We start from the raw sequence: 17,403 nt of genomic DNA on the forward strand, positions 1-17,403 counted from the left end.
ATTTTACAAAAGAAAAGAACCTAAGTTAAAAGAAATAACTTGCCTCAAATGAAAATTTTCTTTATTAAATACAATTATCACCATGCATGATGCCGACTTCCATATTTTGATTTTTATTTATTTTTCTTTTTTTGGTCACCCTATGGCATATGGAGTTCCCAGGCCAGGGATCAGATATGAGCCACAGCTGTTAAGTACTTATGCTGCAGCTATGGCAACACTGGATCCTTGGCCCACTGTGCCAGGCTGGGGACTGAATATGTATCCATCCCAGGGCTCTAGAGATGCCACTGATCCTGTCGCACCACAGTGGGAACTCCTGCTTCCACATTTTTACATTTATAAAGAATCTCTCATCTATAAAGCCACTGCTTACCTAAGCCAAGATTCTGAATAATGAAATTTACTAAGAAATAACTCATCCACATACAGCATATTTCCTTGGGTAAACTCACATAATGACACCTAGGCTATTACACAGGTAAGAATAAAAAAAAAAGTGAAAACACACCAGTACCATCAGACTGATAAATAAGAGTAATAGAATCTAGGAAGAAGTTTTATTAATTATAAGGCAGGTAGGACTGGACTGAAGAAAAAAAATTACCTGGGCTTCACTTCAGGGCCTCCCTAGAGATCACCTCATGAAAGGGAATGTAAGCCAAAGGAGACTTATATTTCATACTTTCCCTCTAATATCTGCCTGCAGTTGAGTCACAGAGTCTCTTACAACCAGCAAGTTGATCACGCACTACTCTTCTCTCAGCCCTCCTAAGTTTTCTATAGCTATTTGGAGAGAACAACTAACATTGTTGTTGGGGTTTTTTTTTTGTTCTTTTTGTCTTTCTGCCTTTTCTAGGGCCGCTCCCTCGGCATATGGAGGGTCCCAGGCTAGGGGTCTAATCGGAGCTGTGGCCGCCAGCCTATGCCACAGCCACAGCAACGCGGGATCTGAGCTGCGTCTGCGACCTACACCACAGCTCACGGCAACGCCAGATCCTTAACCCACTGAGCAAGGCCAGGGATGGAACCTGCAACCTCATAGTTCCTAGTCAGATTCGTTTACCACTGAACCACGACGGGAACTCCAATTGTTGTTGTTTTTAATAGCAGGTCTGAGAATGCATATTGAAGATAAAAAAGAGGAGAATAAGCCATTTAGCATTCTAGGAGGCCAAATAATGCCGACTCAGAAAGGATGCTTCCTATAATGAGAAAAAGGTTATAAAAGAGCAAAAGCAAAAGGAAAAACAACAATTAGAAGGCTAATGCAATGATTCAATAAGGAGAGATACTAGCATGATAATGGTGTAGACAGTGAGAAGAGGTCAGGCTGTAAATATTTTAACGGAAAAAGCCAAAAGACTTTTTGATGGTTTGAAGTGAGATATGAAAGAAAGATGGGAATAGAAGATGACCACAGATATATGGCTTGAGTAACAAGAAAGACAGAGTTATTATTAGCTGAGATGAAAACAATGTCAAGAACAGGCTTCTGGTGCAGGGAGGGGGCGGGTGCAAAAAAAGTATTTAATTTTGGACATATTAAGTTTGAAATGCCTATTATACAATCAAGTGGAGATATTGGATACTGGAGAAACACGACAATAAAAAATTCTTTCCTGGAACTCCTGCCACATGGCTCAGTGGGTTAAGAATCTGACTGCAGTGGCTCAGGTCACTGCAGAGGTGCAGGTTTGATCTCCAGCCTGGAAAAGTGGATTAAAGAGTCCTCACTGCTGCAGCTTAAGCTCAGATTCAGTCCCTGAATCAAGAACTTCCACATGTCAGGGGTATGGCAATAAAAAGTAAAGAACAAAAAAGAAAATTAGCTTATTAAAAAATAATAGAACATAAAATCAAAAGCCAAATGGGCTGGAGGTTTCAGTATGAAATACACACATAGGAATTCCCATTGTGGGTTGGCAGGTTAAGAACCAGACTAGTATCCATGAGGATGTGGGTTCAATCATTGGCCTCGCTCAGTTGGTTAAGGATCCAGCACTGCCACAAGCTGCAGCATAGTTGCAGGCGCGGCTAGGATCTGGCATTGCTGTGGCTGTTGCATAGGCTGGCAGCTACAGCTCCAATTCAACCTCTAGCCTAGGAGCTTCCATCTGCAGTGGCCCTAAAAAAAGACAAAAAAACAGGAGTTCCCGTGGGGGTGCAGCAGAAACAAATCCAACTAGGAACCATGAGATTGCAGGTTCGATCCCTGGCCTCACTCAGAGGGTTAAGGATCTGGCGTTGCCATGAGCTGTGATGTAGGTCACAGACGCAGCTTGGATCTGGTGTTGCCGTGGCTGTGCTGTAGGTCGGTGGCTACAGTTCTGATTAGACCCCTAGTCTGGGAACCTCCAAATGCCACGGGTGCAGCCCTAAAAAGACAAAAAAAAAATACAAAAAAAAGAGAAATACACGAATTTGCGTACACACACACACATCCACTGAGAACTCTAGAATCTATGATTCTGAAGTAGCATCAAACACATCCAAAATCCAGATTTTGGTTCCTAAATTACCTTCCCCCGCTAAAAGGAATCAGGGCCCCATAGAGAAATAACTGATTCCAGGGCTGAGGAAGGGAAAGCACAAAAATAAGCCTAGAATATCTTGCTATGCCAGAAAGTAATGAAATGCTCAAAGAATAATGGGAACATGACAAAAATGCACAAGAGCTACCTTGAATGGGCCCCATTAACTAAATCTGGGGCACTTTATCAAAATAAATAATGATAATATTATATCACAACCTATTAAATAAAATTAGGCCCCATGAGTCCATATTGACATGACTAAATGAAGAAATAAATGATTGAAGGAGGGAGAAGGGCCAACTAATAAATATAAGGAGAAATGATGAACTTAGAATATCATCAACCCATACTAAAACTAATAGGTGAGAGTTTTGATGAGGAAGGGACTACTTATATAGTTTCAGAATATCTCCTTACAAATAACTCATAAGGGAATTCCCATTGTGGCTCAGGAGAAACGAACCCAACTAGTATCTAGGAGGACGTGGGATCCAGCCCTGGCCCCACTCAGTGGGTTAAGGATTCAGCGTTGCCACAAGCTATGGTGTAGGTCGCAGACCTGGCTCAAATCTGGTATTGCTGTGGCTGTGGTATAGGCCAGCAGCTGAAGCTCTGATTCAACCCCTGGCCTGGGAACTTCCATATGCTGTGGGTATGGTCCTAAAAAGACAAAAAAAAATCAGTAATCATTTAAAATAAATTTTAAGCTTTGTATAAAAAAGATCATTTAGGGGAGTTCCTGTCGTGGCGCAGTGGTTAACGAATCCGACTAGGAACCATGAGGTTTCGGGTTCGGTCCCTGGCCTTGCTCAGTGGGTTAATGCTCCGGCGTTGCCGTGAGCTGAGGTGTAGGTCACAGATGCGGCTCAGATCCTGTGTTGCTGTGGCTCTGGTGTAGGCGGGTGGCTACAGCTCCGATTAGACCCCTAGCCTGGGACCCTCCATATGCCGCAGGAGCAGCCCAAGAAATAGCAAAAAGACAAAAAAAAAAAAAAAAAAGAAAAGATCATTTAAACATTTAAGTATTGGTATAGATTACATATAGCTCAAAGGAACAAAACAGAGTTGAGAAATGATTCAAGAATATACATACAAGTAACTTCAGACATAAAGATAGCATTTCAGATCAGTGTGGAAATGATAGACTGTTTATTATTAAATGTGTTGGGACAAATGTCTATATATTTTGAGAATATACACCTAGATCTCTACCTCACACACACAAATTCTAAACAGAATAGAAAGCTAGACAAAAATTTTTAAATTTATAATAAGTATAGAAATAGATTTTATGCTCATGAGTCTTCCTAATAAGAAAGACACAAAATCCAAGAGCAAACAAACAAACAAACAGATTTAAGCTTATAAAGAATAAAAACTTCTATGTGACAAAGGACACTATAAACTAACTAGAGACACGCTAGAAGAAAGTAACTACAATATACTTAACAAAGGATTAGTATCATAATGTATAAAGAAAACAAAGAGAAAAAGAGGAATACCTCAATAGACAAATGGACAACGAGTACGAATGGCATTTGCAAAAATAGAAAATTGAATACCTAATATTGCAAAGAAAAATGAATACTTAATAAACAAGTGAAGAAGTAAACAAACTATGGTATAACCATATAACTGAATACTACTCAACAATAAAAAGTAAGCAATTAATGATACATGCAACAACTTGAATGGATCTCAAGTTAATCTCAAAAGGTTATATATTGTATGATTTTATTTATATAATATTCTTGAAATGATCAGTGATCACCTGGGGTTAGAGGTATGGGGAGAGTGTGACTATAAATGCACAGCTCAAAGCAGTTTTTTGAGTAATGGAACTGTTCTGCATTCTGATGGTAGTAATTGTTATACAAATCTATACATGAAATAAATTCAAAGAACTATAGACACACACAAAATAAGTGAGTGCATATGAAAACTGGTGAAGTTCAAATAAGATTTGTAGTTTAGTTAATAGCACCACACCATTGTTAATTTCCTGGTGATGATTTTGATGATTATATTACAGTTATATAAGATGTTAATACCGGGGAAAGCTGAGAGAAGGGTACAAAGGAACTCTCTGCACTATTTTGGCAAACTCTATGTGAGTCTAAAATCATTTCAAAAGAAAAATTCAAAAATAAACATGATGGGAGTTCCCATCATGGCTCAGTGGTTAATGAATCCGACTAGGAACCATGAGGTTGTGGGTCCAACCCCTGGCCTCACTCAGTGGGTTAAGGATCCGGTGTTGCCGTGAGCTGTGGTCTAAGTCGCAGACATGGCTCAGATCTGGTGTTGCTGTGGCTCTGGTGTAGGCCGGCAGCCTATAGCTCTGATTAGACCCCTAGCCTGGGGACCTCCATATGCCGTGGGTGCAGCCCTAGAAAAGACAAAAAAAAAAAAAAAAAACCATGAAAACACTCTCAATATCTTTAGTAATCAAAGAAATGGAAATTGAAACAATATATTATTTTCACTCATCAGCCTTGGAAAAAATATCTGGTATTCTCAAATATTGACAGTAGTACTGTACCACTGGCTGATGAAAATTTAAATTGGTCCTGTCCTTTGGGAAAGCAATGTAGCAATATGTATTAAAACAAAAAATGTATAGAATTTACAGTCCAGTAATTTTGCCAGTGTCTCCTCTAGCATGATCTACTTTGTTCATTTCAACATTAGTTACAACAGGCAACAGAAATAAAAACAAAAACAAACCAATGGGACCTAGAAAACCTGACAAGCTTTTGCACAGCAAAGGGAACCATAAAAAAAAACCAAAATGACAACCTATGGAATGGGAGAAGTTTCAAATGATGCAACTGCAACTGACAAGGGCTTAATCTCTAAAATAGACAAACAAGTTATACAATTCAACAGCAAAAAAACCTACAACCCAATTGAAAAATGGGCAGAAGACCTGAGTAGACATTTCTCCAAAGAAGACATATAATGGCCATCATTCAAAAGTCCACAAATAACAAATGCTAGAGAGGGTGTGGAGAAAAGGGAACCCTGCTGCACTGTTGGTGGGAATGTAAGTTGGTACAACCACTATGGAAAACTGTATGGAGGTACCTCAGAAAACTACAGATAGAACTACTGTATGACCCAGCAATCCTACTCTTGAGCGTATATCCAGGCAAACCTTTCCTTGAAAAAGCACATGCACCCACATGTTCATTGCAACACTATTCACAATAGCCAAGACATGGAAACAACCTCAATGTTCAATGAGAGATGAATGGATTAAGAAGATGTGGTATATATACATAATGGAATACTACTCAGCCATAAAAAAGAACAAAATAATGCTATTTGCAGCAACATGGATGGAACTAGAGACTCATACTGAGTGAAGCCAGAATGAGAAAGACAAATACCATATGATATCACGCATATGTAGACTCTAATATATGGCACAAATGAACCTATCTACAGAAAAGAAACAAACTCTTGGCCTTGGAGAACAGACTTGTGGTTGCCAAGGGGGAGTGGGAGGGAGCGGGATGGACTGGGCATTTGGAGTTAGTAGATACAGACTATTGCATTTGAAGTGGATAAGCAATGAGATCCTGCTGTATAGCACAGGGAACTATATCTGATCACTTGCGACAGAGCATGATGGAGGATAATGTGAGAAAAAGAATGTATATACATATGCATGACTAGATCACTTTGCTATACAGCAGAAATTGACAACATTGTAAATCAACTATAATAGAAAAAATAAAATTTTAATTTAAAAAATAGTTAAAGGAGTTCCTGTTGTGGCACAGTGGTTAACGAATCCGACTAGGAACCATGAGGTTGAGGGTTCGGTCCCTGCCCTTGCTCAGTGGGTTAATGGTCCGGCGTTGCCGTGAGCTGTGGTGTAGGTTGCAGATGCGGCTCAGATCTCGCGTTGCTGTGGCTCTGGCATAGGCCGGTGGCTACAGCTCCGATTAGACCCCTAGCCTGGGAACCTCCATATGCCGCGGGAGCGGCCCAAGAAATAGCTAAAAAGACAAAGAAAAAGAAATAGTTAAAATAGTGAAAAACTGGAAGCCACCAAAATGTCCATGAATGGGAAAAACAGCTAAATAAAATGCAGTATAGTCTTATTACTGAATACTATGGAGCAATTAAATAAAATCAACTAAATCTATATGTATTAACATAGATATGTTTCCATGACACATAACTGGGTAAAATATTTACAAAGTGACACATATGGTAGGATCTCTTTTATGTGCTTAAAGTTAAAAAAACGAAACAGAAAATAATACTAATAATACTATATTTGGGCTAAGTGTACATATTTATGTATGAAACTACACTGAAAAAGATCTAGAACAACACATATTGAACTGGTAACAGAAAGGACAGGGACATAGGGAAGGGTGGAGTCAAATGAGACTTCTCTGCATTGTTTTAAATTTTTACCAGGGATTTATATTGGCATAATACTTAAATAGAAAAACATTTTAAAGAAAAATAATGCAAATATTGTGGCAGAGAATTAAAGTGATGTTCAAACACTGTGCTGAGTAGGGATGCAATTGCATATAAAATGCTGAGGTTTCATATTTATCTCCAGGAGCTGAAAATTGAAACCATCTAAACAGATGTTTGATTAGACCACAATGTCAACTGAAAAGGAACAAATCTCAACCACGAAAGCACTAATGCACTAGTACTAACATATCACATTACAATAGATAAGAAATGCTGACTTCAGCAGCAGATAAAAATCAGAATAAGTGGTTTTCCATATTACTTGATAAAACAATCAAAACCACAATTGGCACATGATTCAGTTCCTGTCTCTTATATGCCCTTATTCACTGTTACATGGGGAAATAAAAGGGAGAAATAAAAATAAATCTTTGGTAAATAGAATATAATCTATAAAATATTGAATTATATTGTACACCTGAAACTAATATAATATTGTAAATCAACTATACTTCAATTTAAAAAAAGAGAGACAAAGTAGATGTAACCAGCTTTGGATACTGTGAAGTGTTACCACAGCCTTATTTGTTCAAACACCACAATTTTTTAAGTTAAGAGAGAAAATTAAAACAAGACAAACAGATCTTAGGTTATTGCCCATCACCAAACAAAGTTCATTATCAATGTGGAAGTCCTGATTAGGCAACAAGAATGATAAACAGCAACAAACAATCCTCTCCCATTGAGGACAGGCTGATAGAGATATCTAAAGCCATTCCTATTTATCAATTTACTCAACCAACATATAACAAGCAACTACTGTAACAAACACTGTGCTAGGTGCTAGGAATACAGAGATAAATCAGGTACAGATCTCTGCCACAACGAACTTCAGTGTTATTGGGGAGAAAGACACAAAATCTAAGCACAGCTTGCTATTTGACCAGATTCAAGGTTTCTTGCCCCTCTGCCTTGGCAATAAAAAAAAAAAAAAACCATCAGAAATTTACTCCAGGAGTTCCACTTGTGGTGCAGCAGAACCTGAATCGGACTAGTATCCATGAGGGTACAGGTTCACTCCCTGGCCTCGTTCAGTGAGTCAGGGATCCATGAGTTGTGGTATAGGCTGATAGCTGTAGCTCTGATTCTATCCTCTAGCCTGGGAACATCCATATGCCATGGGTACAGCCCTAAAAAGCATAAATCAATCAATAAAATTTTTTTAAAAGCTAAAAAAAAAAAGAAAAAGAAATTCACTCCATACCTTTGCCAACAACTCTTGGGGGTTTACTGATGGGCATATCATGGTTACCTCAGTTAAGTGAAGGATGATATTTTGTAGTGATAAAAAAATTAGGAAAGAGAGATTCTACTTCTGATAATAGTACCATCAGACCAAACATCCTTCGCCACACAGACACACAGACACAGACACACACACACACACAGATACTAACGAAAAGTGCTACACAAATGGGGGGTAAACTGTCCGAAGGCATAAGAGAGCACTCAAAACCAGGTATAAACTGGTAGGAAGGTGAAACTTAGAACGAAGGAAGGATAGTGGATGAGTTTGCTATTTTTATGACTTTTCATCTGAAGGCAAGCCCTATAGCAGCTAAAACTCAGAAGAAAACTCACGTGCTTATAAGACTGAAAATACAGAGGAAGGCTCTGGTAGTACAGAGCCTTCAAGACCCAAGAAGCTCCTGGTGCTTCACCATGTAACAGAAAAAGATACAGGCCATGAGTCTCCTGACCCTTTACCTAGTGGCAGAAAGCAACCCCTGGGCATTATGTCCCAGCAATCTACCCAGTGGCAGAGAGCCACGCAGAACCCAGAACTCCTAACCAGTAGACGGTGGCCAGATAAGTATTTCCATACCCCAGTGGCAGTGGCAAAGACTGAGTATTAAGGATACTAGCATCAGGTGGCCAGAAAAGTAGCCAGGGGAAATGCTCTCTGTCCTGCGGGTAGAGCATCCTCCACTTCCAAAATTTAACACTTGGTAGCCCAAAGAAGCACTTTCCACTCTTGCAAGTAGCACCAACAGAGACTCAGCGAGAGCTCAACCAGAGCCAGGAGACCAAGCAGACCAGAACAGCACTGCAAGAGCTCAGAAAACTAAATTATCATTGGAACTACAGCCCACAATGTAGCATAGAATCTACAGGCTAAACTTAATAGCACAAATGCTTACTAAATTCGAAGATTTAAATATGGTCAAGAGTCTCTGATCGTATTATTCAAAATATCTAGTATACAATTTAAAAACTCACTTGCCATACCAAGAATGAGAAAAATCACAACTCAAATGAGAATCATTTGACAATCAAGTCACATCCATACCAAGATGAATCAGGTGGCAGAATTATCTGACAAGGATTTTATAGCCACTACCAAAAAAAGAGCATCAAAGAGTAATTATAATTTCTCTGGAAACAAATTTTAAAAACAGAAAACCTCAGGAGTTCCTGCTGTGGCACAACAGGATCAATGACGTCTCTAGAGCTCTAGGGCACAGGTTTGGTCCTTGGCCGGGCACGGTTGGGTTAAGGATCCAGCGTTGCTGCAACTGTGGCTTGGATCTGATTCCTGCCCCAGGAACTTCATAGGCCGTGGGGCAGCCAAATAAAAGAAAAAAATTTAGAAAACCTCAGGAAAAAAAAAAAAAGAACCATAGGGAAATGATAGAATGGAAAAAATACAATAACTTAAATAAAAAATTAACTAGATGGGCTAAATACTAAACTGGAAATGACAGAAAACAGAACCAATGAACTTGAGGACCGATAACAGAATTTACTCAGTTTGAATAACAAAGAGAAAAGAGACTGAAAGAAAAAGAGCAGGGGAGTTCTGGTTGTGGCACAGTGGAAACAAATCCAACTAAGAACCATGAGGTTGCGGGTTCAATCCCTGGCCTTGCTCAGTGGGTTAAGGATCCAACGTTGCCGTGAGCCATGGTGTAGGTCACAGACGTGGCTTGGATCTGGCGTTGCTGTGACTGTGGTGTAGACCAGCAGCTGTAGCTCTGATTAGACCCCTAGCCTGGGGACCTCCATATGCCGTGGGTGCAGCCCTAAAGAGACTAAAGACAAAAAAAAAAAAAAAAGCAGGGCCTCTGAACCTAGGAAAAAAAATTTTTTTTTTTTTTGTATTTTTAGTGCTGCACCTGAGGCATATGGAGGTTCCCAGGCTGGAGGTCAAATCGGAGATATAGCCACTGGCCTACGCAACAGCCACAGCAGCACCAGATCCAAGTTGTGTCTGTGACATAAGCCACAGTTCACGGTAATGCTGGATCCTTAACCCACTTAGCAAGGCCAGGGATCAAACCTGTATCATAATGGATACTAGTCAGATTTGTTTCCGCTGAGCCACGACAGGAAACGTGGGAACGATTTTTAAAACACTGAAAATTCATATAATTGGGGCCTTGGAAGAAGACAAGAAAGAATGTGGAGCAAAAAAAATTGTTCAAAGAAATAATGGTTGAAAATTTCCCAAATTTGGTTAAAAACAGAAAACAAATTCATGAAACTGAATGAACTTCAAACAGAATAAACCCAATGAAATTCATGCCAAGACACATAATTAAACTTCTGAAAACTGAATTTTAACAGCAACTAGGAAGTAACAACACATTACTGATAGGGGAACACCAAAACTTCCATATGCTGTGGGTGTGGCCATAAAAAAAAAATCTCATCTGAAGATACGGAGGCCAGAAGGAAGTGGTGTAACATTTTTCAAGTACTGAAAGAAAAGATTTGTTAACCCATGAATTCTACACCCAGCAAAGTATATATTCAAAAATGAAAGAGAAAAAAAGACTCAGACAAAAGAGAATTTGTCACTATCAGATCTATTCTTTTTTTTTTTCTTTTTGTCTTTTTGCCTTTTTTAAGGCCGCTCCTGTGGCATATGGAGGTTCGAAGGCTAGGGGTCTAATTGGAGCTATAGCCGCTGGCCCACGCCACAGCCACAACAATGCGGGATCCGAGCTGCATCTGCAACCTACACCACAGCTCACGGCAACGCCGGATCCTAACCCACCAAGCAAGGCCAGGGATTGAACCCGCAACCTCATGGTTCCCAGTTGGATTGGTTAACCACTGAGCCACATGACAGGAACTCCTATCAGATCTATTCTTAAAGAATAACCAAAGGAGGCTCTCCAAAGGGAAAAGAAAAAATAGAAGAAGGCTTAGAATTTCAGAAAGGAAAGGAAAACAATGCAATGGGTAAAAATTAGGGTAAATAAAGTAGACGATCCTCCTTAAAGTTTCCTAAATCATATTTAATGGTTAAGGCAAAATTTATAACAGCATCTACTGCGGTGCATAACATATGTGGAGGAAACACTGAGACTATTATATTTAAAAAGTGGGAAGGGTAAAGGACCTAAATGGAAATAAGGTTTCAATACTTAACCCGAAGTAGTAAAATGTCCATACCACTAAAAAGTGATTAAGTTGTGTATGTATGTAAACGACAGCAACATCTTCTCAGATCCACCTATCAGAGTATTGACAACAAAAACAAAAACAAACAAATCGGACCTACTCAAACTGAAAAGTTTCTGCACAGCAAAGGAAATCCTAAACAAAACGAAAAGACAACCCACAGAATGGGAGAACATCTTTGCAAGTGAATCCACTGACAAGGGATTCATCTCCAAAATTTAAAAACACCTTCTGTAGCTCCATACCAAAAAAAAAAAAAAAAAAAACAAAAACAAACAACCCCATCAAAAATGGCCAGAAGATCTAAACACACAAGTCTCCAAAGAAGACATACAGATGGCCAAAAAACACATGAAAAGATGTCAACATCACTCATTATTAGCGAGATGCAAATCAAAACCACTCTGAGGATCCACCTTACACCAGCCAGAATGGCCATCATCCAAAAGTCTACAAACAATAAGTGCTGGAGAGGGTGTGGAGAAAAAGGAACCCTAGTACACTGCTGGTGGGATTATAAATTGGTGCAACCACTGTGGAAAGCAGTATGGAGATTCCTCAGAAAACTAAAAATACAACTACCATTTGATCCAGCAATCCTACTCCTGGGCATCTATCCAGAGAAAACCACGACTCGCAAAGACACATGCATTCCAATGTTCATTGCAGCACTATTTACAATAGCCAAAACATGGAAACAACCTAAATGTCCATTGACAGAGAACTATACAATCGAGTATTACTCAGCCATTAAAAAGAATGAAATACCACCATTTTTTGCAACATGGATGGACCTAGAAACTATCATGCTTAGTGAAGTCAACCATACAATGAGACACCAACATCCAATGCTTTCACTGACATGTGGATTCTGAAAAAAGGACAGACTGAACTTCTTTGTAGAACCGATGCTGACTCACAGACATTGAAAAATTTATGGTCTCCAGAGGAGACAGTTTGGGGGGTGGGGGGATGTGCCTGGGCTGTGGGATGGAAATCCTGTGAAATCAGATTGTTATGATCATTATACAACTACAGATGTGATAAATTCATCTGAGTAATAAAAAATAAAAAAAATAAAAACACTGCTTAAAAACTCAAAAAAAAAGTTGTGTATGTATGTATTTCTCTCTCTTTCTCTCTCTCTCTCTATATATATGTAAACTACAGTCCAATATACTCAAAGCAGTATAAAATAAAACAAAAAGAATCCTAAAAAACTTGCAAGTAACCCACAAGAAGGCAAGAAAAGAGAAACAGAGGAAAGAAAACCATAGGCAAAAAGCAAATACTAAAATGGCAGACCTAAGTCCTAAGATATCAATAACTATTTTAAATGTAAATAGTCTAAATATACCAATTAAAGGGAATACATTATCAGAGTGGATTAAAAAAAGTCACTACATGCTTTGCACAAGAAATTCAATTAAAACACAAGATAAATAGGTTGAAAATAGAAGGTGGCAAAAGATATATCATGCTAACATTAATCAAACGAAAGCAGGAGTGGGTATGTAATTATCAGAAAACATAGATTTCAGAAGAGAGAAAATTACTAGGGATGAAGAGGAACATAACATAGTGATAAAAAGATCAATCCACCGAGAAGAAACACACAGCCATCCTAAATGTGGACACACCAAACAAGAGACCTTCAAAACAAATGGGGGAAAAAATGACTGAGCCAAAAGGAGAAATATAAACATTTAGGACTATAGTTAGGAACATCAACACCCTACTCTCAGCTGTTGTTAGAGCCTCTAGACATAAAATTAACAACGATATGTAAGAACTGAACTGAACTATAGACTAATCTCTCTCATGAATTTAAGATTCAAAAATAAACAAAATTTTAGTAAATTGAATCCAACAATGTACACAAAGAATTATATATTATGACCAAATGGGTTCATTCCAAGGATGCAATGCTTGAATTCAATGTAATCTACTATACTAATAGGTGAAAAAAGTCATATGATCATATTAATTAACACGGAAAAGGCACTTAATTCAGGAATAGTTGGGTACTACCTCAACTTGATAAAGAACAAATATGAAAAATCTATAGATTCTACCATCGCTAATGGTAAAAGACTTAATATTTTCCCCTAAGACTGGGAACAAGGTAAGGATGTTCATTCTCACCACTCTTATTCGACACAGTACTCAAATTCTAGTTAGCATAACAAAAGAAAAATAAGAGCTAAACAGCATACAGATTAGAAAGGAAGAGATTAAACTGTCTCCATTTTGGAGATTACATGATTATCTACATTTTAAAAGTCCCAAGGAGGAGTTCCCATAATGGCTCAGTGCTTAACGAATCCTACTAGTATCCATGAGGATGCAAGTTTGATCCCTGGCCTTGCTCAGTGGGTTAAGGATCCGGTGTTGCCGTGAGCTGTGGTGTAGGGGGCAAACATGGCTAAGATCCTGCATTATTGTGGTTGTGGCATAGGCTGGCAGCAGTAGCTCTGATTCAACCGCAAGCCTGGGAACCTCCATATGCCATGGGTACAGGGCTAAAAATACAAAAGACAAAAAAAAAAAAAGTCCCAATGAGTCTACCCCCCAAAAACCCTCTTAGAACTAATAAGTTCACCACACATACAAATACATCCACACAAACGCAACCACAAATAACTGCATTTCTATTTACTAACAATGAACATGTGGAAAATGAAATAAAAAACAATACGATTTCCAATTCCTCCAAATAAAATTAAACACTTAGGGATAACTTAAGATGTTCAGGATATAAGTGATGAAAATTATAAAATGTTAATGAAAGCAATCAACTAAATAAGTGGAGAGACATGCTGTGTTCGTGTACCAGATGATTCAATAGAGTAGAGACGTCAATTCTCCCCATATTTATCTATAGTATTATTTTTTTCTTTTGGCCATGCCCCATGGCATGCAAAAGTTCCCAGGCCAGGGAACCCTATGGCTAGGTCGAAGATGGGCTCAGACCTGATGTTACCATGGTTGTGGTGCAGGCCTATAGCTGCAGCTCCAATTCAGCCCCTAGCCTGTAAACTTCCATATGCCACAGGTGTGGCTATAAAAAGAAAGAAAGATAAAAGAATGTAAATTAAAATCCCTAGAGCAACCACACACACAAAAAATACTGAAGGAGTTCCCTGGCTGCCTAGTGGTTAAGGAGCTGGCATTATCACTGCTGTGGCTTGGGTCAGTGCCATGGCACAGATTCAGTACCTGGTCTGGGAACTTCTGAATGCCACAGGCAGAGCCAAAAAGAAAAAAAAAAAGAAAATACCGAAAAGTGACACAAGAAACTTTGAGGGTTTTGAGAAATGTTTGGTATCTTGATTGTGGCAACTCATTGAACTGTATACTATAAATACATGTAGTTTATTGTAAAAAATTATAGCTGGATCAAACTGTTTAGAAGTGCAAAGATCTACAGCTAACACCATACTTATAGTGAAAGACTGAAAGCTTTCCCATTAATATTAGGAACAACACGAGGACATCCTTACCAAATCTATTCAACATGGTACTAGAAGTTCTAGCAAGACCAATTAGGAAGAAAAAGACATTCAAATTGGAAAAGAAAAGATGACAAGATCTTATACACATAATTAATATACAAAAATTAACTCAAAGTAGATCAAAGACCTAAATTTAAGAGCTAAAACAAAAATCTTAGAGGAAAACAGGTGAAAATCTACATGACCTTGGATTGGGCAATGGTTTCTTAGCTATAACTCCAAAAGCACAAAGCAACCAAAGAAAACATAGATAAATCAGCCTTTATCAAATTTAAAAAAATTCATGCTTTAAAGGACACTATCAAAAAAGTGAAAAGACAACCAAAAGAATGGGACAAAATATTTGCAAAATACGTATCTGATAAAGGTCTAGCATCCAGAATATATAAACAACTCTTACAAATCAACAATACAAAGACAAAACACCCAATTAAAAAAATGGACAGGAGTTCCCATCGTGGCTCAGTGGTTAACGAATCCTACTAGGAACCATGAGGTGGCGGGTACTATCCCTGGCCTTGCTCAGTGGGTTAAGGATCTGGCGTTGCTGTGAGCTGTGGTGTAGGTTGCAGACCTGGCTCGGATCCTGAGTTGCTGTGGCTCTCGTGTAGGCTGGCAGCTACAGCTCTGATTAGACCCCTAGCCTGGGAACCTCCATGGGCCACGGAGCGGCCCTGGAAAAGGCAAAAAGACAAAAAAAAAAAAAATGGACAAAGGATTTGAATGGGTAATTAAATATACTAAGAAGATATACAAAGGACCTTCAAACATATGAAAAGATGCTCAACATCATTAGCCTTCAGGGAAATGCAAATCAAAACTACAATGAGATACCACTAGGATGATATAATGAAAAAGACAGATAAGGATTTCCTGTTGTGGAGCAGGGAAAGGAATCCGACTAATATCCATGAGAATGCAGGTTGAGAATGCAGGCATCCCTGGCCTCGTTCAGTGGGTTGGGGATCCGGGCATTGCCTTGAGCTGTGGTGTAGGTCACAGACAAGGCTGGGATCCCTTGCTGCTGTGGCTGTGGCCTAGGCTAGCAGTTGTAGCCCTGATTCCGATTTGACCCCTAGCCTGGGAACTCCATATGCCAAAGTAGGGCCCTAAAAAAGGCAAAAAAGAAAAAAAAAAATACAAGTGTTGGTAAGGATGTGGAGAAACTGGAAACCTTATACCTTACTGGAGGGAATATAAAGAAGTGCAGCTGCTTCGGAAAATTTGGCAATTCCTTAAAAAGTTAAAGAGTTACCATACAACCCAGCAGTTTCACTCCAGGGAAATAAGTGCTCACACAAAAATCTGCACACAAATGAATCTATCTCCAGAAAAGAAACAAACTCATAAATGTGGAGAACAGCCTTGTGGCTGCCAAGGGGAAGGGGGAGAGAGAGAGTATGGATTGGGAGTTTGGGGTCAGTAGATATAAAATACTGCATTTGGAGTGTATAAGCAATGAGATCCTGCTGAACAGCATAGGGAACTATATCTAATGACTTGTAATAGAACATGATGGAAGATAATGTGAGAAAAAAACATATATGTATGACTAGGTCACTTTGCTATACAGCAGAAAATGACAGAACATTGTAAATCAACTACAATGGAAAAAATAAAAATAAAAAAACTGTACACAAATGTTCATCGAGGCATTACTCATAATAATGAAGAAGGAGAAAAAATCCAAATGTCCCCCAACTGATGAATGGGTAAACAAAATGTAATATATCTATACAATGTAAATTATTTGGCAATAAGAAGGAATGAAGTACTGATACATGCTTCAACATGAATGAAACAAAGCATTATCATAAACAAAAGAAGACAGACACAAAAGGCCACATATTGTATGATTCCATTTATATGAAATGTCTAGAACAGGCAGAAAAAGAAAATAGATAAGTTAATGGCAGGGGCTGGGGGAGCTAGGGGTCAAGAATGAAGAATGACTGATAAATAGATATGGAGTTTCTTCAAAAGGTGATAAAAATGTTCTGGAATTAGTGGTCATGGTTGAACAACTTTATGAATACACTAAAAACCACTGAATTGTACACTTTAAAAGAAGGAATTTTATGGTGTATGATTTATAACTGAATTTAAAAATTGCCTAGGTAAATTGAATAGAAATTGTTAAAACATAGAAAGGATATATAGCTTAAAAAACGACAGAAAAAAATTGAAATTAGATTCTTTCAAAAGATATTTTTACCCAAAAGAAGGTTGTTCAAAAGGAATAAAAAATAGAGGAGCCAGAATTCCCTTGTAACACAGCGGGTTAAGGATCCAGCGGGTTAAAGATCCAGTGTCACTCCAGTGGCTTGGGTTGCTGCTGTGGCCCTCATTCAATCCCTGGCCTGGGAACGTCCACATGCTGTAACTATAGCCAAAAACAAGAACAAAAAACAGAGGAGCAAAGAGTAAAAATAGTA

At 38.6% G+C, this 17,403-nt stretch overlaps 1 protein-coding gene across 6 annotated transcripts in view; it reads right to left on the reverse strand.

Moving 5' to 3' along the window:
• The window catches only part of WNK3 (WNK lysine deficient protein kinase 3), a 172,679-nt gene that overhangs the window by 60,804 nt on the left and 94,472 nt on the right, over positions 1-17,403 (reverse strand). The window lies entirely within an intron of this gene.

Source organism: Sus scrofa, chromosome X (assembly GCF_000003025.6).
Source record: "Sus scrofa isolate TJ Tabasco breed Duroc chromosome X, Sscrofa11.1, whole genome shotgun sequence".
In the NCBI taxonomy this organism is placed as follows: domain Eukaryota; kingdom Metazoa; phylum Chordata; class Mammalia; order Artiodactyla; family Suidae; genus Sus; species Sus scrofa.